We start from the raw sequence: 24,189 nt of genomic DNA, 5'->3' as shown, positions 1-24,189 counted from the left end.
TATGAGAAGCCGCCTGTTTGTCAGGAAACACTTCCGGTCCTCAGTGGAGCAGAATGAGGAAAGTGGAGCAAGGTGGTGTAAGCTATGAGAATTTCAAAGACAATAACAATTTTTAAAATGTTAATTTTTGGTTTGCCATCATTTTCCTATACATTTTCCTGGGATTGAGGAAACCTCCCCCCTCAACCACCATGGTGCTTACTTCTGCGCAAACATACTCCAGCTTAGCTTGTAAAAGAAATGTGAGTCAAACTTCCAAGCAAAGGCCTGGCACTCAGATTTTAAAAACACATTAGACGGAACTAGCAAGGGAATTGTAAAAGTTATATTTGCTCAGTTTGCACACACACGAACACACAGTGCTGGAGAAAATGCTCATAGTGTCAATGGAATGCTAGGTTCTGACATTAAAAAAAAACTACAACCTGCACCAAACCAACAGCTTTCTCCAAATAAATTGATACCCAGCTAATTCAAAATTCCAGAAGACTCAGCGGATTGGTGATATATATTTATGTGAATGGGTACCTAGTATTATATGTGAAAACTAACTAATGCTAAATGCAGCTATTCTAATTCTACACTTTCATCCTAGGGAACTGCCTGGTACCCACCAAATGTATTCAACACCCGCTTCTTATCTGACATGTTTCCAATAAGACTCGCTTGAATACAGTAGTTGGTTCATATTCTTAACATTACTTGGAGGCTGTTGATATATGTAACTCACAAGATGATTGATGCACACAGTATGAATTTTAAATCTTTACAGTATGTTCAAGGTGCTCATTCTTCCTGTCTTCGAGATGATTGTAATAAAAAAATGAAAAATGTTCTTTTACCATAATGGGCAGAGGTGATTGGATGGCATAAGGGGATAATGCATTTTTTTTTGGTACGGGAATGGACAAGGCAGAAAATATTCTTAACACGAGAAACTGGGGAGACGAATAATATAAGCCTATATCAAACACGTATCTAGTTTCATATTTTCTACAATGTCCTCATTTATATCAAGCTGCTCAAGACTTGTGAAATTCTGTGATGGATATTTTATGAACAAACTAAGTTATGTGCCATAGGTTGGTTTCCCCCCCTTTTTTGTACAAAAGAGTTTAGCATAATATTTGCATGGGGTTGTTCTGGAACCTGGTGCTGTAGACCCATTAAGAAAAGGTGATCAAATAAATTATATAGGCAGATGTAAATACCCATTCCTGATCTTAGAAGGGCTGATCACATGCCATTAGCAGGCATTCATGTAAATTCTTATTCTCTGAAAAAGTGATCCTACATTTGGTAGATTCTTTCATGTACAAAAGCCTCATTAAGGAATAAGTAAAATTGGGGAATTTGCATTTCTGGGAGATGCAAACGCCCACCAATTTTATCCTTTTCCTTTATTGGTTTTTTCAGGAGTGAGTCTTAAATGGAAACCAAATAAAATACATCACACTCTTTATCATTATGCAAACAGTGGATTATACCCTAAATCTCCTAAATCAACAAATCTGAGTTTTCCCTGTTCACTAACTTCAATGGGACTGTTCTGAGTAGGAATAACATTGGACACAACCCCACATCTATAACATCACATATTTCAATTATGGGCCCACTTCTGCTTGTATGTGGACCTGAGGGTTTCTGGATGTTCCTACCTACTTTGAATGACAGATCCTTGCTGTGCCCAATATCAGAAGCTACTCTGGACAGTTTCATCACTTCTGAAAGTGTCTTGCTGTCTGACATTTGGAAAAAGGGTCTTATGATGAGACATAAGCACAAAGCCTTCTTGTGGGCACAGAACTAAGGTTGTGTAGTTATTTGCATCCCACCCTTGTAAAATCATATTTTATGGTTATATTTTATAAATACCTTACTGTTTTACTCCTCATCTGGCCCATAAAAGGTCCCTGAGTTCAATCACAATAAAACCAGTGGAAAATACTGCTTAGACCCTCTTTCTTTCTTTCTTTCTTTCTTTCTTTCTTTCTTTCTTTCTTTCTTTCTTTCTTTCTGATTACAGTTTGTTTTATTTATTTAAAGAAACACTCTGAGCATGTGAGTTTCATATTTTAAAAACTCACCTAAATCATAGCACCATCATGACTTACAGGAATACAACGGAGCTCGCCTCCCCTGCTTTAATGCTAAACACATTTACTCGGGAATAATAAGAACCATTTTGTTGTAGAAAAGGGTAATATATTTTAAAAGTAACAATAATAAAAAGAGCATCTGTAACCATGGATATGCCTGGCTGGCTGCTCCCTGACTACAAAACGTTTTTTTTTTTTTTTAAATAATAATAATAAAAAGGAAAGTTTCCTCTATGAGGAAATATTGCAGTTTTCGGGACTTTTTATTTTAGAGAAAAGGCAAGTAAGAGGTGACATTATATAAGTTTATAAAATTGTGCATGGCACAGAGAAAGTGGATAGAGTAGAGTTTGTCTCCCTCTCTACTTATACTAGAACTTGCACACATCCAATTACCGTAAGCTGAATGTTGGTAGGTCCATATTTCTTCATGAAATACGTGGTTAAACTATGGTACTCGTGAGGCATTGGTAGCCACTAACTTGGATGGCTTTAAAATAAGATTAGACAAATTCAAGTGGGTCAAGGCTATCAGGGGCAATATGTGTCTGAATACGAGTTGCCGGGACCTGCTTGGGGGGCAGAGTGCTGCTGCACTCATGTCCATCTTGCAGGCTTCCCACAGGCATCTGGTAGGTCACTGTGATGCTGGGTCACAAGGGCCATTGACCTGATCCAGCAGGCTCATCTTATTTTCTTATATATACAATGGGACCTTGGGTGGCGCTGTGGGTTAAACCACAGAGCCTAGGACTTGCCGATCAGAAGGTTGGCGGTTCAAATCCCCGCGATGGGGTGAGCTCCCGTTGCTCGGTCCCTGCTCCTGCCAACCTAGCAGTTTGAAAGCACGTCAAAGTGCAAGTAGATAAATAGGTACCGCTCTGGTGGGAAGGTAAATGGCATTTCCGTGCGCTGCTCTGGTTCGCCAGGAGCAGCTTAGCCATGCTGGCCACATGACCCGGAAGCTGTACACCGGCTCCCTTGGCCAATAAAGCGAGATGAGCGCCGCGACCCCAGAGTCGTCCGCGACTGGACCTAATGGTCAGGGGTCCCTTTACCTTTACCTCAGGTTAAGAACTTAATTCATTCTGGAGGTCCGTTCTTAACCTTAAACTGTTCTTAACCTGAGGTACCACTTTAGCTAATGGGGCCTCTCGCTGCCGCCACGCCACCGGTGCACGATTTCTGTTCTCATCATGAAGCAAAGTTCTTACCCAAGGTACTATTTCTGGGTTAGTGGAGTCTGTAACCTGAAGCATCTGTAACCTGAAGAGTCTGTAACCCGAGGTACCACTATACACTCTTCATAAGCCATTGACTTTGCTGCCTTATTTATTTTTCAAAAAATAAAAGGTATGGCTGATTTCTTAGCCTTGCAGATGGCAAGTTCGTCCCCTTACCTTGTGCAAAATCACTTCAAGACTAACCTTGGCTCACAGAAGCCCTCTGTGTCATCTCTAAGTATAGTGTTGACCTTTTCCTTGGTTCCTTCTTCTTTTGCTGCGTTGGAATATCAGTTGGCAACAGAAACAGCTTGTATATGCACTACGCTTTAAAAAGCGCAGCATTACAACAGCCAGGTTCCTTTGCCAGATAATTAGGCCGTGACTCCAAAGATGCCTACTAGGAAGTATCCCACCGAATTAAATCCAGAGAGACTTGCTTTCTGAGCATCCGCACCTAGGATTGAGGTTAGAAAGGTATGTTGATGGGTGAAGATTGAGTTTAGGGCACAGGGGGACCCAAACGACATTGTATCACCCACATTGCAAAATAAGAAAAAGAAGAGAAAAAGTAGATAAAGCCAGTCAGTAAAAATAATGGAATATAGCTGTATCTAGCCATGTTAGGAGTGTAATCCTACACATGCTTACCTGGGAGTCAGTTTAATTGAATTGTGAACTATTCACAGTGGATGTGTATAGCATTGTACTGTTTAATGTCCCATTCCAGGAGGATGACCTAAAACAGGACCATATTTCCTCCAAAATGATTCCTACACAGGAATATAACTTAGCAGACTGTCGCCCACATAACCTCCAGGAAAAGCGAGAGATAAACCCACCTTTAATTATGAAAGCACAACACATAAGGGAGGGCAGTATATCGCCCCCTAAAAGGAAAACCACCCCCAAGGAGATATCTAGATGAGGAGGAACTAGGTTTCAACCAGACAGAACATCCTCCAGAGGAGGCCTTCCAAAACAAAGGTCCTATGACTACTAATGTGAGCATCTTACATCCACCGTCCGAAATCATTGAATCCCTGGGCGGCTCCCCGTGTAAGGATACCACCAGAAAGTCCTGTTGATTTCAATAGGAAATATTTGTGCTTTACATCAGAAGGGCCATAGCTCAGTGGAAGAGCATCGGCCTTGCATGCAGAAGGTCCTGGGTTCAATCCCTGTCACCTCCAGGTAGAGCTGGGAGAGAGACTCTGGTCTGAATCCCTGGAGAGCTGCTGCCAGTCAGTGTAGACAATATTGAGCTAAATGGACCAATGGTCTGACTTGACATAAGGCAGCTTTCTGTGTTTCCTCATCCCACTGTGAACAATGGGACTTCAAAGAGCTTGGAATTTGTTGGGAACATGGCCGTGATAAATATGGAAACATACAGTTTGCACCGAGGGCGCATTTTCATTAAAAAACCCAGAAGGTGTCAAGGAGATGATGTGGCATTTTAGCTTCCCTAACATCAACTTGTGTTCATGCAGGACCTCTTTGAAAACTTTGGATGTCTTCTCTTCATGGCTTCATGGCTTCATGGCTCTCTTTCATGGACACGTTTCATATGTCAGTGCAGACAGTTGTCTCTATGGTTCCCATGAATTTGGACTTTGATATGAAGGAAGGGTTTTACAAAAACAATCCTGCCTGCTGCAGTTTCTATTGACCCCCCACCCCCCCGCTGCTATTTGCTCCAGGAAGGAGAATTCAATGGCAGTTTCCTTTCTGGTGTAAATATAAGCCTGGGGAGAGGGCATAGTTGTCAGGAATGCAACAGGCCTCATGTGCTGCAGCTCCAAATTTGAAGTGTCCACTCCTCTCAGCTTCTATTTAAAAGGAGGGAAAACTCGACAGATTAAGTGCAGTCATGTTTGGCCCCAAATACATTCTTATCCATTCTTTCTTGGGCTCCATGATCACTGCAGATGGTGACAGCAGCCACGAAATTAAAAGACGCCTGCTTCTTTGGAGAAAAGCGATGACAAACCTAGACAGCATCTTAAAAAGCAGAGACATCACCTTGCCAACAAAGGTCCGTATAGTTAAAGCTATGGTTTTCCCAGTAGTGATGTATGGAAGTGAGAGCTGGACCATAAAGAAGGCTGATCGCCGAAGAATTGATACTTTTGAATTATGGTGCTGGAGGAGACTCTTGAGAGTCTCATGTACTGCAAGAAGATCAAACCTCTCCATTCTGAAGGAAATCAGCCCTGAGTGCTCACTGGAAGGACAGATCCTGAAGCTGAGGCTCCAATACTTTGGCCACCTCATGAGAAGAGAAGACTCCCTGGAAAAGACCCTGATGTTGGGAAAGATGGAGGGCACAAGGAGAAGGGGACGACAGAGGACGAGATGGTTGGATAGTGTTCTCGAAGCTACCAACATGAGTTTGACCAAACTGCGGGAGGCAATGGAAGACAGAAGTGCCTGGCGTGCTCTGGTCCATGGGGTCACGAAGAGTCGGACATGACTAAACGACTAAGCAACAACAACACAAACATTCTTATCCTACTGTGAACACAGGTGATTTGCCTCCCCTCAAAAGGGACAGGATGATGTCAAAGATACAGTTCTTCTCAGTATGAGGAAAAACAACGAAGAACATGGTTTATACTGGATATTTCAGTGCACTGCATCACCCCACCAGTTCTGGAGTGTGAAATAATCCTGTTCTGCAATCACCTAGTTAATGGGCACATTGTTGTTGCATATTCAGCTTCCCATATGAGGAATCTGAAAATGTGTCACACTTAACCACACACACGCATAGCCCTGAAATTTCAGCCCTGGAAACAATTAGATTTAACTCGGAGAAGATAAATATAAGATTGCATGGTAAGCGGTTAATCAGAAAAAAACACACGTTTCGGCTTGAATGCACACTAAATCATTAACCTCTTAAGGGCTAGCGAGTCTGACCATAAATAAAACCTTAATGGCTAAGTAATTGCAGGCACCTGCACAGGTTAGAACACAGGTCCTCCTTTCCTTCAAGGCCTTCAAGACCGCAGGTCTGTTGACGGAATTGCAGGATGGACTGTATTAGGGGTCTCCAGTTCTGAAGCACCAGTGATTAATGTGGCCTGACCAGACTTCACTCTAGACCAGGGATGAGGAACATTTGGCCCTCCAGAAGTTTCCAACAACTCCCACCAGCCCTACCCAGCATGTCTAACTGCCAGGGGTGATGGGAGTTATGGTCTACAACATCTGTAGCACACCATGTTGGCTATCCCTCTTTTAGGCTTTCTGTATCATAATCTGCCATTATTATTATTTTTTGTATCATTAGTTAATAAAACTAGGACAAGCAGCCCAAACACCTGGGAGGCTGGGGAAGAGGAGTTATTACCTTTTGCAGCTTTTTCCTTTTGATGCCACCAACCTTCTTTGGAGAAGAGATGAGGAGCTAGCTGTGAACTGTCTAGCCTGGTAGGAAGAGTCTCACTCACTCTGAACTGTATGTTAAGCCAGACTCTTGTGGCCTCCTGGAGTAAAACAAAATTATAGTAATAGTAGCATGGGTTAGCTTGATATTTATTTCTTTACTAGCAGCCTTGTACTCAGCAATCCTTGGGAATTCTAAGAAACTAGAATATAATTTCAGTTTCAAAACTGGTGGTTAAAATTAGTGCAGTTCTGAAATATTTAGTCCTCCATCTTGATTCAAAATGGTGTCCGATTGTATACAATAACCTGGAATAACTTAGAATTATTATTTTTTATTTATGCATTTTACATAAACAGCTTTCCAAATTTAATCCTGGTTTTCACTTGTAATTTCCATGTGTTAAATCCATGTTATTTCATTTTAATCATGACCAATGTGAGAAAAAGCCTTCTCGTATGGATCGTGAACTCAAGTCTCTGTGGTGCAATGGGTCAGTGCTTTGGCTGTTAACCTGGATCAAGCCCAACCAGGGACGGCTGTGGGCAGGATTCCTGCACTGCAGGGGGTTGGACTAGATGACCCTTGGAATCCCTTCCAGTTCTATAATTCTATGAGAGTAAATCCATTGAAATCAATATACATTACTAACTTAGGTTTATGAATTTAACTAGGTCTACTATGAATGTAACTTGGTTGGATGCAACCCTATTCCCTCATTCCCTCCCTCCCTCCTCATGGAAGGAAAGTTGTAGTTTTGTGTGAGTTTGTGGGTCCTGTTACACTACTTTTGAGAGTATACTGCTCTATCTATCTATCTATCTATCTATCATCTATATCTATCTATCTATCTATCTATCTATCTATCTATCTATCTATCTATCTATCATCTATCTATCATCTATCTATCATCTATCTATCTATCTATCTATCTATCTATCTATCTATCTATCTATCATCTCTATCATCTATCTATCTATCTATCTATCTATCTATCTATCTATCATCTATCTATCTATCATCTATCTATCTATCTATCTATCTATCTATCATCTATCTATCTATCATCTATCATCATCTATCTCTATCTATCTATCATCTATCATCACCACACGTTGTCCCCAGGACATCACTGGAACTAACCAAGGGTTACTAACCTCTCACACCAACCTCTCTCAACCTCTATACCATTGTGGTCAAAAGAGCCAGAGTAATGGAATGATTTGGTATATTTGGCAAAAAAAATACGTAGCACACTATGAAATACTTTTTTCTAATCTTACTGTTGTGTTTAGAGGGCCTGGAACTCCTAGGAATAAGGATCTGAGTGTCGATTACGCTTAACACATACAAATGTGTTCTAAGACAATGGCAATACCTTTCTATTTGTTTTCTTACACTATCTTTCCTCCATCGTGGAATTCACGGTGGCACAAAAGTGGCTCCCACCTAATCACCCCTGAACCAGAACCATATTGTCTTAGCTGCAACAAAATGGTTGCCTCAGACCAATGCAATTTGTTTTCAACTGTTTTCATTATTATATTTTACATGGTGGAGGGTGGATCATAACCATAATCACCCTATCCTGGGACCTACAGAAATAGGCTGAGAGTTGGTGGGCATTCCACTCATGCAATGGGACTTCTCCTTCCTCTCCTCCTGCCCTGCAATCTACAGATCTGCTCCTGAGGCTTGGGAGACTGCCTGGAGCAGATTTTGGAGCCATGTGGGAAGTTGTATGCAACCATGAGCAGGCAGCTAGCCTTCCTTTAAGAATTCACAGCAACTGGTTCTACCATGTCCTTTCTGTCTAGTTCTAAATTCCAAAGACCAGCCTGTGATGAATGCAAGGCATTCTGAAATCCTGGCCTGGATCTCGGAACGGATCTGCCCACAAACATTGTACCTACTACTTAACGGTAAGTGGAAAGACTCTCACCTTCTGCAAACCAAGCAAGGAGTATTTTTGTCTGTGTAACTTTGGTGGGAAGTCCTTTACGTTAAGTGAAGGGAGGGCTGGAAGAGGACCCTGGATTTCCATGTACTTAGTGGGGCCTTCCTCGTTTTATGGCTTTCTGGCTTGATTTTTAGCAGATGTCGCTGGTGGAGTTTTCTGAGAGAGGCAATCTAGAGAGGAACAGGGGTATTCTCTTTCAGGAGAGAGATTTTACACCCTGAACAGCTTAGTTCAGGTAAGTTAATGTCAGGAAAGAGACGTCTTTGAAATCTAAAGTTGTGAATATGCTGCTGAACTATATCCTCTGGAACTAGATAAAAGGGAAGTGAATCTGGCCTCTCAGAGCAGTTATGGTGGCAAAACAACTGGTACTTTAGTGTTGGAACGACAGATCAACACCTCCGATAGTACAATGGACTGAGCTTATAGTGCACATAGCATATAGTGGCAGAAAGGAAAGTATCTAGCCATTTGCTGTCTATATGCAGACTTGTTTTCAAAGCATGAGGATGTATTGTTCTGAGCTATCAAGGAGTCAGCAACAAACAGGTTGTGTTGGATGCCCTTTCGTCTCCCAAACCCTGGTATTCTGCCTCCCCCCCACCCCAATGTTCATGCATTTTGAGTGTTGTTTTGGAAAGAAAAACGTTTTCTCATACAAGAAAGTGTGTGTGCATATGTACATGAGAAAAGGTTGTATTCAAAGTAACACTAAAAGCAAGTATTATCAAAGCAGAAATGTATAAAGCAACTACAGCTATTTGTCTCTTTTAAATCCCTTGTTTGCTGTGCAACAATATTGCGTGTTATATCAAAAAGCAAAATAAATAAATCAAGTCATTCCCTTCTAAGTTTACTTTGCCATTGGTTCCTGATAGACTGCGTGTTCCACTGGGAGTGACTTGTTTTTAATAATGTGCATCTCTTGGAGCAAGTAGTTCTGGGTCAGAGACCAACCTTGCTGAGATGCTGTGGGAGTCATGAGGTGATATAGTAAAAAACTAGGGTGGAAGCACCCTTCTGGTAGAGGCGAATTTAGGGCAGCCCGACCGATTCCCCCACACAGGGCGCCAAGCCAAGGGGGCACTTTCCCACCTCTTTCCTAAAGCCTAGCTGGCGCTTGCCCAGCGTTGGGAAGGAGGGTGTGTGTGTGTGTGTGTGTGTGTGTGTGTGTGTGTGTGAAATTTTGGTCTCATGCAGGAAGCCATGTTACCAAGGTCTTCCCCTGCTTCTGGGACCCAGTGACATAAGCTGTAGGTTCTAATGAAGTAAAAAATTTAACATCGCACCTACCACACCAAAATGAATACAATCAGCTGGGTGCCTTGAATCTTCTTGTCATGTGTAATGGTCCCAGATACTCATACCCAGGAGGACTCCCCTGCTCAGTGCCTGAGGGCCCCAGTCCTGTCAGTCCTGAGAGATCTGCATTGGCTCCCAGTACGCTTCCGAGCACAATTCAAAGTATTGGTGCTGACCTTTAAAGCCCTAAATGGCCTCGGTCCTGTATACCTAAAGGAGCATCTCCACCCTCATCGTTTAGCCTGGACACTGAGGTCCAGCGCTGAGGGCCTTCTGGTGGTTCCCTCTTGTGAGAAGTGAGGTTACAGGGAACCAGACAGAGGGCCTTCTTGGTAGTGGTGCCCACCCTGTGGTACGCCCTCCCATCAGATGTCAAGGAAATAAGCAGCTATCCTATTTTTAAAAGACATCTGAAGGCAGCCCTGTTTAGGAAAGTTTTTAATATTTAATGCTGTATTGTTTTTAACACATGTTTGAGAGCTGCCCAGAGTGGCTGGGGAAACTCAGCCAGATGGGCAGGGTATAAATAAATTATTATTATTATTATTATTATTATTATTATTATTATTATTATTACTCACCACCTGGCCTAGGGCGGGGCCTGACAGGCTCCATAAAGGACTGCTGCCGTTGCTGCTGGGCAGAGAGGGCTCCGTTTTTTTGTTTTTAAATTGCTGTTATATTTTACCTATGTCATTTTAAACTGATATTAATGCTATATTCTTAGTTTTAGATTTTGATTTATGTGGAAATTGTTTTCCATTTGGTTGTGTATTTTTTTGATGTGGTTTATTTATTGTTTATGCCTTTTGTAATTATGTAAATCCTGTCATGTTGTAAGCCGCCTTGAGCGTTGTTTTTAACTGTGGAAAGGCGGCATATAAATAAAATGATGATGATGATTTCTTGTGTGGCATTACCAGTGATTAAGCACATTTATACACACACATATATTTTAAGCAGTAACAGATAGCTTAATCATTGCATATTGAAAGCCCAAGGTCCAAACACAAGTGGTTTTGTAGACTCGAATGCGATAAAAAAAATATGGCAGCAAACTGTTGTGCAGAACGTCTTACATCTTCCCGATGATTCTGTCTCTGCACTTCTTCAGAGCTGACAGAATAGCGAACAAGAATGAAGCAACCTCTGTTGCCCTATGGGCAACACCATCAAATATGACAGACCCTGTGGGTAACATTATATATTGCTTTCTCTGACAACCTGGAGAAATATGGCTTTGTCAGTAGCAATAGGACAAAGGTCTTAGAAGAAGTAAAACATATTTTAAGGGCACATCAGTCCTCTGTGCTTTGTAGCCTGCCTCTTCATAAGATCGGGGTGGGGTGGGGTAAGTATGAGAGTTCTTTCCTGCAAAGTCCATGGCGGGGGTCTAGGGTCAAATTAAGTCCTGCTCAACAAATCCCTTTTCAGGGGCTAAGATTATATTAAGGTTCAGAATGTGAAATCCCCATTGAGTGAGTGGTGCTGCAGCAGTTAAGGAACAAGTTTTGGACTCAATACTTTATGTCTTATATCTAGAATGTCCCTGGTCATTGGATGCTGCAGCAAACAGGAAGTAGTTATTGACATCACTTTAGGAGTTCATTCACCATTAGATCATGAGTGGAGAGTCTGTAAAACTCCATAAGTTATCCCAGAAATCACAGAATCATACCGTAGAGTTGGAAGGGACCCTGAGGATCATCTGGTTCAACCCCCTACAATGCAGGGATATGCAGCTGTCCCATACAGGGATCGTGTTATGTACTGAAGTTCACACCCTGGGCCAGCAGGGGGATACTGTAGATAGTTATGCAAATGAAGGACCGAAAGTGGCGTTCAGTGATTGGATAGTTTGTATGCAAATGAAGGATCGACAGTGACGTTCAGTGATTGGATAGTTTTAGAAAATGGCAGCAGTTACATTGTTCTGTATAAGCAGGCTGACTGAGCTCCTCAGTCAGTTCTGTTCCAGCTTACAAATAAAGAGCTGCTTTGGAAGAGTCGCTGTGTCGTCTGCTATGTCTACCCACAACTTAACAGATCGAACCTGCAATCTTGGTGTTATCAGCACCATGCTGATATAAAGCCTTAAATAGCTCAGGACCACAATACCTCAAGGACCGTCTTTTCCATATGAACCTACCCGGTCCCTGAGATCATCTTCTGAGGCCCTCCTTCGTGTGTCTCCTCCTCCAGAGGTCCAGAGGGTGGCAACACGAGAACGGGCCTTCTCTGCAGTGGCTCCCCATCTGTGGAATGCTCTCCCCAGGGAAGTTTGCCTGGCGCCTTCATTATACACCATTAGGCACCAGGCAAAAATGTTCCTTTTTAACCAGGCCTTTGGTTGATCTTATTGACAGACAACACCCTTTTAGAATGTGGCTTTTTTGGGGGGGCTTTTAGAATGTGGCTTTTTTTTGCTTTTGGTTTGATTTTATATGTTGTGGTCTTGTTGTGAACCACCCTGAGACCTCCAGGTATAGGCCGGTGTATAAATTGAAATAATGATAATAATGCTCTAACCAACTGAGCTATCCAGTTGTTGGACTCCAGTCTCCATCATCCCCAGCCAACATGGTCAATGGCCAGGGATTATGGGAAGTGTAGTCCATCAACATCTGGAGGGCCCCAGGTTCTCCATCCTTGGCCTAGACTTTCCTCAGGATTGGTTTTCTCAGGTTAGCTTCCCTTCCCTTACTAGTCACATAAATTATTCCTTCCTGCTAGCTTTATCCATCCCCATCCAGTTTCATGTCACTGGATACCAAAGGCCAATAGCGAATGACAAAAATGGAAGTGAAATGGAAGTCAGCCTTCCCCAGCTTGATATCCTCCGGCTCCAGATGTTTCGGATGTCCCTGCCCATCTACCTCAGTCGGCATTGTTAATAGTCAGGGATGATGGGAGCTGGAGTTCAAAACCTTTGGATGACACCAGATTAGAGAAAACTCGTAATGAATGGTTGCAGTCTAATTCAGAAGCCATGTATCATGCATGATGTCTGGGAATCATGCTCACTCTTATTGCTCATTTTCCACAGTCCCTGCTACATTTATTTATTTCCTATTCTTCCTTTTGGAAGAGGAGGGGAATAGACACAGAGCTTTTGGACAGTCACCCATATGGCCATTAGGTGGACCCAGACTTGCTTAGCTTCAGAAAGACTGCTGCATCATATAACCAGTGTTCCCCAAACGGGTGTCTCCAGCTGTTTTTGAACTACAACTCCCACCATCCCTAGGTAGCAGGACCAGTGGTCAGGGATAATGGGAATTGCAGTCCAACAACAGCTGGAGACGCCAGTTTGCTTTAGATCACTTTGACCACTGTTTCTCTTTTGCTGACAGCTGTGCTAATGGTCACTGGTGTGAAAATCACCTGTCCAGCAAAGCACTTGCCATAGCACTGTATGCTGAATTTGAATATTTGAAATGTTTAATAGCTTGCAGATACCTAATGGGCTTAGGATTTTATTTATGTTAAGTGATGTATTAATATGTTTAATTCCATAAGGTGAAGATCTAAGGATGTTAATGTTTAAGTTAAATTTCATAAGAAGTGGGATTTGGAAAACCGTTAAAAGGATATCCAATGAAATTCAACCAAGGGGAAGCGAGGAAGTCACTTAACAAAGTTAATAAGTGTAATTCTCAATAAGGCTATGATTTATGTTTGTTTGTCTTGTGTTTTTGTTTGTTTGTTTATAATATTGTGAAAACTAATAACTTTTTTGGAAAAAAATAAATGAATATTTGAAATGTTTAGTTTGAGAAAGCACAGGACAAGAAAAACGAGGTTTGAAACTAAAATAGGTGGCTTTGGAATTTATATGCATGTATCTGTAGTTAATAATTCGGAAATTCGGGAAACGTGCAGAGGGGGTGGGGAAAGACTGTATTTTGAAATAAACAAATACCAGATTGACCACAACCCTGCAGCCTCATATCGGTTTGATACGGCTACTTAGGTTAAAGTGCCATTCTCACTTACATGCAGATTTCTTACGGCACAAACAAAATACATATTCCTTTCACATTCAATAAAAGGCCTTAAAAAGGGGAAATCAAATTGGAGGTTTGTTTAACATTGTTTGAGGGGGAAAAGAAAAGAAAAAGAACAGTTAGGGACATTTGGGCAAAGACTTGGAATAGGCAACAGGACTCAGGGGCTCAGAAAGGAAAATTAGAATTGACTGGGGAAAGTTTAGGGATACAGAGGCATGACTGACGGAGAGAGATGGGGAAGGCAGAAGGTATAAAAATCAGGAAGACTGTTGGGCCATATATTTTGAGCTAGAAGGGCTTTCAAAGGCTTTGGGTCCCTGCTAGGCTTGCCAGTTTTTTATTTTAAAAATTCTAGTCTCCTGGGCAGGGCCAATGTTTGCTAACATCACGGCACAATGAAAACATCAGATTCTATCTGACATTAACCCGGAAGTAACTGCAAGGGCATGGGTGGTGCTGTGGTGCAAACCACTGAGCCTTGGGTTTGCCAATCGGAAGGTCGGCGGTTCGAATCCCTGCGACGGGGTGAGCTCCCGTTGCTCGGTCCCTGCTCCTGCCAACCTAGCAGTTTAAAAGCACATCAAGTGAAAGTAGATAAATAGGTACCGCTCCGGCGGGAAGGTAAATGGCATTTCCATGCGCTGCTCTGCTTTCCGTGAGCTGCTGGCCACATGACCTGGAAAAACTGTCTGTGGACAAACGTCGGCTCCCTCAGCCAGTAAAGTGAGATGAGCGCTGCAACCCCAGAATCGTTCGCGAGTGGACTTAACTGTCAGGGGTCCTTTACCTTTTTAACTGCAAGGGTGGCTGAGTTTTTGTCAATAGCATCTCTTAGAGTGGTGAATGGCACTATTTAGTGGGAAGAAGCTCCAATGAAACTCCTCGTTATTACATATTTTACATGGCTGTTTTTGTATATATTTTAAAATTTTGTATATGTATGTTTTAAAATGGCCTATATTTGTAATGCCTAATAAAGGTTTGGCAAAGGAAGGGAGAAAGGCCAGTGTTTGGGTCCAGAACCAGCAGAGCCAGGAATGAACTTGATTCATGTAGTTATCTATCAGTCAAGAGTGGAGCCAGGATGGGATGGTGGAACTGAGGTGGAATCAGGGTATAACTTAGGTAGAGTCTAGAACATTATTGGTGGAATCTAGGGCTTTACTGAATTTTCAGATTTTTGTACTGGTTACCTGATTGGTCAGGTTACCTGACTGCCTAATTGGTATTCCTAGCCACTGATACTGCTCCAGACCAGCAAGGCCAACTCTCACTTGCTTGTCCATGACCATCAGTGCTAAGATTTTTCTGGTCATGCATTCACTCATTGGGAATGACATTAGTGCTCTGGTTACAGAGGTAGGTGAGTTGCATGTTCTTGTCCTCTACCTGTTGTGCTGTTATTCTTAGAAGGTTACCAGAAGCAGCATCATTTGACTAAAATGGATAGGGACTGGGGACTTCATTAGGAGCACCCTACAATTTCCTCACACTTGCGCTTTAGGGCATCGTGTCCCTTTGGAGGTACTTAAGAGGAATTAGAAAAAAAGAATGGCTATTCCAAGACTGCCAGTAACCTGGTGATGAACAGCTCATCTCAGCTCTCAGCCTGTTTCTCATGCAGCTCAAGTCAATTGAAAAACTGTTTTCTTAGACATCCATCAAAGTCCTAGACTGCATCCTTTCAGAAACACCATACAACTTTTTTGGTTGAGCTGACTTACAATAGGCTTGTGAAGCTTATTAAGCAAAGTGGCCCTTTGAGGGAAATACTTTTTGTTATGCAAGGTATGCCTTCCTTCCTTCCTTCCTTCCTTCCTTCCTTCCTTCCTTCCTTCCTTCCGTGGCAGGAAAGGTAAGGGTGGCTGGCTGACTGGACCACTGATGACATTCTGCAGGCAAATCTTTCCATGGTGCTAACTCTGTTCAAGAACTGTCAGGACACATCAATTTGGTTCTGAGTGACATAAATGGCAAAAGGGGATACAAGACGGCTGGAAGAAACCATTGAATCTTCAACGCACCGAGTGATAAGTGGTTAAAGTTGCACATCTATAACAAGAGCTAAAAAGCTAAAAAGCTATTGTGCTCAGGGAAGGATTTAAATGAATTTTCACTCATTCCAGGGAGAGAACCCAAGACATTTCACTCCCAGTCTCTTCCACAAGCAGTTAGAAATCATCGCCTCTCTTCCAAGGCTCCTTAATACGTCCTTTTAGCTTTACCCTCCAGGTGTCCTTGTCTCTGTAAAGCTGCAGATTTTCAGGTTCCTATAGTGATTTCAGTGAAGAGATCCATTTTTTAGTTCCAGCTTATAGGCTTAGAAATCTATAAGGGACGTACCTACACATAACAATTGCTCAAAGGAGAAAAAAGTAATATTCCGGCTTTTTTCTTCTTTAAAAAGCTGAGACACCTGGGAGATCAATTATAGTTAAATCATAAACTTTGCAATGTTTCTTACTCTTTAGCTTCGAAGACTCTATTGCACTCACTCTCCCATTCAGCTTCCCATGTTTCCTGTCATCTGTCGCTCCTGCTGGCTGAGTAACCTTCCCACCTCCACTTCCGCCATAGCTCTGGACTCACTCAAAAGTTGATCTGGCAGAAGTCACGAAGTCTTGGTGCATGGGATGTTTGGCTGAAAGTTCTGTTCGCATTTCTGGCAGTAGTGTTTCCAAGATTCTGCTGCAAAGAATCATTAAAAGGATGTGTGACCAATTGTGCTGTCCACACTGAAGGCACAGTTTTGTAAGCAAAGTGACATAATTACATTGTTACGGGTGAAAAAAAAGAGAGGTGGTAGAATTGAAAGTGGTGAAATATTTTTTAAAAATGTTTTCGACGCATGTAGCATTCCTCCCCACGTATTGTTCCACTATTTTTGTATTGTAAAATTGGAAGTGATAATTGCTGCGGTATGTTAATATTCACATTTTTTTTCCTTTGTAGTTTAACAAAATGGCTCTGAATATAAGTTGTATACCAAAGCCCTGTGACCCGCGGTCCCCTAGTGGATAAATAAAGCACACGAGCAAGCAGATTTTGGTTCATGGATTCAAATAGGCCACAACTTTATTGGTTACAGATGTGAGTGGTTTGGCTCAGGCATTGGGTGAAGCTGGACTATATCTCTACTCCTGCCCATCTGCTGGGAGTCCAACTAAGGGCAAACCACCAACAGGGGAGCCCTAAGATTTACACGAAATCAGGGGCACTCCAAGGGTCCCCGTTGGGATAGTGGTATGGCCCTAGCTTCAGGCAGTATTCACACCCTCGGATCCTTTTAACAGTACAGGATACCCTTGATGAGGAGGGGCAGGCGGAGGCTACAACCTCCCCTCTAACCAAACAAAGTCTTACTCAAAGCCTAACCTCACAAAGTTGTGATGAGTGGTACAAGGTAGGCATAAACCAAAGGGTGGAGCCAGTTTGCCAAGTGGAACAATTCCACCCCGCTCCCAACAATATGATGATCGACATTAGTCCATAGCAAGGTCGTAACGCATCAAAGCAGAAAAAAGAGGGTGAGGAGTCTGGGAGATCTGGCAAAGGGTGTGAGAGGACGGCCTCCCTGCTGCACCAGAGTTTAAATTCCCCGTGGACATGCCTCCGTCAACGCTGATTGGACAGTGAGGCCAGCCCCTTGAGCAGGGCTCTGCCCAGCATTGACAGTGCGAATAAGGTAAGCAGACTTGCCTCCTCCCCAATGAAAATACATTTTTAATGTGTGTATTTTGTAAATAAAGGGAAACAGGTTTACCATATAGTGGACGAACTAATAAAGGTATAAGATAGAAAGGATTTTTTAAAAAATACATCTGGCATGCATACAAAGTCACATGGGAGATGGTATAGTCTGGTAGTTTAGAGACTGAGCTTAGTCTCAATCAGTAAAGTCTTGGTTCAACTTGCCTGAGACATGAGTTCATTACATGGCCTTAAGACAGTGCCAGATTTATGGCAATGGGGAGAAGATCCCTTTGGGGGTGCCATTTTTTGGCCTTGCTCAGGGTGCCAGATGACCACAGATTACCAAAGCCTGCCCCTGCTCTAGAAAGCCATTATTTCTCAGTCTCAGATTACTGGCAATATGGCGACAGCTATACTGATTTGCTTTACCAGGTTGTCATAAGGGTGATTGAGATCATATTGTCGGGCTTTGCACATCCTATAGCGGTAGGTAAATATTGTGTTGGACCCAAAGGTTCCCTTCCTCCATGGGAGAATATCTTCTGATGGAGGAAGGCACCTTTCACTGGAGGGAGCCTTGGAATTTGACCCAGTAAGTGTCATGTTATGGTTCATTTATATACCAAAGGCCTCCAAAGGAGGGGACAACATATTAATACAATGTGAGTTTCATAAATACAACGAATCAATCAAAACACAATATAAAATAGTAGAATCAACAAATACCCACCAAACCTGCTTTTGGAAATATGGAGGAAGATCTATACAATGAATAATTGTAAAGAAAGACAAATGGTCATGGAAAATAACATTTCAAGTTTCTATGGGTGAAAGTGAGAAAACTTTTGGATTTCAGACAATGGAAGTGCAAGTCACAATAGGTTGTGGAGAAACCTGCCGATGCGATCAAAATGGACTGAAGTTATGGTACATACTCTGTTAAAGCCAACTGTGCCTATGTATATGCTTTTAGGGTGTTAAGTAATAATAATAAAAAAAGATAAACAAGCAGGCAATGCACATGTTGGGAAAGAGTCTAAAGAAAGGTACCTGAAAAGAGAGATGCTTGGAAAATCAACAAATAACCATTGGAAAAACACAACAGGATGCATCATAAAGGCATTCAAGATTTCAAAGCAAAGCCTGGTTTTGCGTTTGGTGTGTTATTTTTCAAATGGTTAATTTGAATTTACATCAGTTTTACACTACACGAAATGCATTGTCTCAGTTACTGCAGGGAAGCTGTTGAGTTGCTCTCTGGAAAGAAATGCCTTCACCCGAGAATGACTTTGGAAAAGAAATACTTATTAGTAGGCCAGTTGTCCTGGAGGCTTCATAAAACGTAATTGTGATTAAGCAGAGCTAGTGGAGCCGCCATAGGAGTTATGACCAATAATAATGTATTGACATTTATGTGGGCATGTTTCCGCAGCCCCCGAGTGCTTTAAGTGTTGCTATTATAGTCGCCAATGGTTTTACGTTCAGGGGAGTGCTTGGCGGTAAGGGCGGGGGGTCTGCAGCATAACTAAGTGTAACCAGAATATTATGTGCCACCATAAAATTAAAATGGCTGAACATATGTTAGGATTCTGTCCATTTGTCTCCTGAGGAAAGCCAAATGCCTGGCCCTGATGGTAAATAAGCCGACAAGCATGAAAAAGAGGAGCTAGAACAGGGACCATTTTGCTCGTGTTCTGAGTTGTCACAAGCCCATGTCTCAGTGCAGAGACATAGCTGGTCTGCTTTTAAGCCTCGTTCGTTTCAGTGAGAGAGTCAAGAACATGCCCAAATCTCACTGTTGAACTCCATGGGGTTTTCTTTGCATACCATTGGCTGGCTGGTTTCCTGCCTCCACTTAAGTGGTCGGAATACTTGACTTCCAATGTTCTAGTGCACATACTGTTGCATCAGAAAAAAAACCTGGCAATGCATTTTAAATGCTCCTAATCACGTGTTTTTACGCAACAAGGTTTTATTGCATTCTTCACATTATATCAATATTGTAGCTTTCCGTGCAATCTGATTTAAGTCTGCTTTTAAACAGCCCCCCGCAATGTTTTCAATCATGTGAAAAGCTGATTATGTTTATTTTACCATTCTTTCCTTTCTCCCTGCCCCCCCCCCCCGCTATTTTTTTTAAGCACTTTGTAATAATGGAGCCGCTATTAGATGATATCATTGATAAACTTGCTAGTTATGAAGGACCTAAAACCTGAAATGATACTGGTTCTTTCCAAGTTTATCCCTATGGCACCATCATGTAAGCATACATATGGGACAGTAAAAATGGAAGACGACACATTAAATGACATTATTATAAAATGCAATACTCTTGGAATGATCCCTTATTAAATTAGTCTCTATGATCTGAGATGAATTTCCCCGATCCCTAATCCATCACTGGAGAAATATTAAAAGATAGGTCTCAACTGGTATTAGAATCGCACTCAGTCTCTACTTTCATTATTTTGAATTAGGGTGCTACTAGGGGAAAGCCTCTTAATGAGGATTAGAGTGATTCACTGGCCTTCTTTAGGATTTTGACAAGTAAAATATTAACTCTTCAGTCACAGCTGTCTGAATTAAAATACTTGGCAGCCACAGATGCACAAATTAAATTGGCCTTTATGTTTCCATATTGCTGACCTCCTTAGAGGGGGGAAAACATCAAACTCACCAATAACAGAAAAAAAGAAGAAAAGCTACAGGATGGAAGAAAAATATATTTATTAAAGGATTTATTTTGGAAAAAGATATTGTGTCATTTTTAAACATAGTTGAACAAATATAAAACCCTTTGTTTAATTGTGCGTCCCATACAACTGCAGTGACAGATTAGCTGCAAATAATTTTCTACAAGAAATCAGGCAATAAAATGGTAAGTGAAGTTCTCGTAGAGATTTTTTTGTGTAAATCACCATAAAATATATTTATGTGACCAATATTAGAGCAATCAAAAGCAAATCTTAAAAACAACACAGATTAACACAAAACAGACTTGGGCTGCTTTCATTATAAATACGTCTAAAGATTCGGAATGAAGAAAATCGGTCCTATTTGATAAAAAATATTGTACTTTGTAAAGGGTTGCTGAGTTTCAATTAGTCCAAATTAGGAACTCGGTTGAGTGTATGTCAATTATAATATATGCTCTTTTAGGGAAACTTGCAGCATGTAGCAGAGAACCAAGAGACAAAAATATATTCACTCAACCCCTTCTCCAAAGTCAAAACTAAAAATGTTATGATTTATCATTACACTTTGGTTTCTTTTATCTTTGTATAGTCACCTCTAACATCTTTCTCTCTTCTGTAATGATTACTCATTGATCTGAACTCATGACTGGTTGAAGCCAACTTTGAGACAGACATTGATGAATGCATTTTAAAAATTTTCCCTTTCGGTTCCAATACTCTGATGAACTCATAAAATGTGTGGCTAAAACTGCAGAGGTGCGACTTGAAGGTTTTTTGTGTGTGACTGTTACCTCCCTCCCACCCAATACTTCTGTTAAGGGTTGATTGTCCGTTTCTCAGGAGAATTTTATCTCACGCTTAGGAAGTGCCTCCCTTTAAAAACATTTGCCTTATTAACTTTATTGTTTTCATCTTAATTCCTGGTAACACATACCTTTGTTTACTTGGCCCCGAGTTTAATGACGGAGGCACCTGTCAAACCGGTGGTATTTAAGGCACCTGGAATAAAAGAATATGTCATTATGTTTTCATTATTATGAGGGTGTTTCAGAACGTAATGGCAAAACGGCTGCCCACTTTTGGTGCTGAAAGCTGCCATTACTTTCCAAAACACCTTCGTACATTTGTGGCTAGACGGCAGGTGATATATAGGAACATCCACAATAACTGAAAAACCTGTTCATTGTTTTGTGTTTATTAATTTATTGGAGGGATTTTAAAACCAGGCACATAAGGCTTTTGTTTCTAACAGCATATTTGACAGTTTGATAATTCCCCCCCACCCCAAGGCAGAAATGAAGAATTCCTAGAAGGCAATATCATAAATGATATTGACCATTTATATGTATAAAAGGCCCCTCTTTCTTCAAAGAACTAAGATACATACAGATATTTCCTTCCCACCTGCCACTTTATCCTCATAACACTAGCCTCCTGGATAGGCAATTTAGTTATTCACTTTAAAATGTTTAAACTACTCTTGACCCCTCCCCAAAAGACTTTAGGGTGATATACCAAGAAACTTAAAATTACAAAAACCTTGGGCAGTATCCAATGAAGTACAGTGGTACCTCGGGTTACATACGCTTCAGGTTACATATGCTTCAGGTTACAGACTCCGCTAACCCAGAAATAGTACCTCGGGTTAAGAACTTTGCTTCAGGATGAGAACAGAAATCGGGCTCCGGCGGCACAGCAGCAGCAGGAGGCCCCATTAGCTAAAGTGGTGCTTCAGGTTAAGAACAGTTTCAGGTTAAGAACGGACCTCCGGAACGAATTAAGTACTTATCCTGAGGTACCACTGTACTCCATTTGCACAAGGATTTCTATTGTGCAACAGAATGTCCCCTTTCCTCTCCCTGGGTGGCCCTTGTGAGCTTCCCAAATCTGCTCTGGAGGACTGGGGGGGACACTGGGGAGATGAGTTGCCACATTCACACCATACAGCTAATGCACTAAAATACTACAGTGGTACCTCTGGATGCGAACGGGATCCGTTCCGGAGCCCTGTTCACATCCTGAAGCGAACGTAAGATGCGTCTACGTGTCTGCGAGTGCATGGGTCGTGTTTCGCCTCTTCCGCACATGCGCGTGACGTCATTTTGAGTGTCTGTGCATGCGCGAGCGGCGAAACCTGGAAGTAACGTGCTCTGTTACTTCCGGGTCGCCGCGGAGCGCAACCCAAAAATATTTAAGCTGAAGCGTATTCATCCTGAGGCATGACTGTACTTTAAACAGTCATGGCTTTCCCCAAAGAATTCTGGGAGCTGTAGTTTGTTAAGAGTCCTGACAGCGGTAAAGAGACACCAGTTCTCCTCACACAGCTACAATTCCCAGAGTTCACTGGGAAGAGGGTTTGATTGTTAAACCGCCTGGGGAATTGTTGTTGCGTGAGGGGAATAGGCGCCTTCTTCCAACGCTCAGTACGCTTAACAAACTACATCTCCCACGATACATCTCCCAGGAATGTGAATGAGGCCTAAGATGGTCTTCCAACAATGGACATGTCCTCCCCCCATCCTCTCTTTTTGAAGAACAAGGTGGGCACAGCTATTTGCATGGTTGGGACACTCCTTTATGAAGGCTGAATATGCAAACTGGCGCAGCTGCCTCTGCTGCTGCAGGATCTGATTTCTTTCCGCAGGGCCTGTAAGACAGAGTTGTTCCGCCTGACCTTTGGCTTGGAATCAACTTGATCCCCTTCCCCTTTTTCCTTTTTCCTTTCTCCTTCTGTGATGGAACTCCTATCTGGGGACTTCCCTGGCTTTTTTCTGGCCCACGTAGGACCAGTCTGGATAGCTGGCCTTGGTGAAGATTTGACGTTTTCATCCCCAAAAAGTTTTTGATTTGAGTTTCTACTGAAATGAGGCTGCATTTTAATGTTGTACAGTGGTACCTTGGGTTACATACGCTTCAGGTTACAGACTCCGCTAACCCAGAAATAGTACCTCAGGTTAAGAACTTTGCTTCAAGATGAGAACAGAAATCGTGCTCCGGTGACAGTGGGAGGCCCCATTAGCTAAAGTGGTGCTTCAGGTAAAGAACAGTTTCAGGTTAAGAACAGACCTCCAGAATGAATTAAGTTCTTAACCAGAGGTACCACTGTATTTTAATCTTGTTTTTAAGTTGTATTTTAATCAATTGTTTTTATACCTGGTGTTAGCCACGCTGAGCTCGGTCTTGGCTGGGGAGGGCGGGGTATAAATAAAATTTATTGTTGTTGTTATTATTATTATTGTTAGGACAAATCTCAGCGTTGTTAAGTGTTTCTCAGTTCTGCAGCTGCACAGGCTGAAAGGTTTGCTGGCCCAATTGCTGGTCAGTATTTGGGGCTGCTTTGAGCGATCATTGATCCATTCCTTCAATGACAGGAAATGCTTCATGTACATCATCACTGGGCATGAAATGCCATGTGCATAGTAGGGCCTTTGCAGGAACATCAGAGTGTTGATGTGAACCTTGATGCTGGTGGACTGGGACAGATACTCTAAACCTTGACATATGCACAGTTGGAATGGTATATGGAGAAGTTTGGGTTGATGTGTCAACATGTGCCACATGCTATGTGCGGAGGAAGCAGTGTGTTAGTTGCAATCTGCACCGTACAGTTTCTAGCTTAATGCCAACCATTAAGCAGATGGCTCTATGACGTCTGAAAGGTCTTTAGGATGATGTCTGAGTCATTTCTAGATCTGTTCCTCCCATTCTCAGGGTTACTCTGAGTCTTCCTCAACAGAAAAGCAGGGATATTAAACATGAAGAATACTGCCTCCAATGCTTGTGGAATTTTTGTTTCTGCAAAACTGGAAATG

The sequence above is a fragment of the Podarcis gaigeae genome, assembly GCF_964106915.1.
Source record: "Podarcis gaigeae genome assembly, chromosome: 5".
Classification (NCBI taxonomy): domain Eukaryota; kingdom Metazoa; phylum Chordata; class Lepidosauria; order Squamata; family Lacertidae; genus Podarcis; species Podarcis gaigeae.
The sequence above is the reverse complement of the archived record's forward strand: the minus strand, read 5'-3'. Positions refer to the sequence as shown.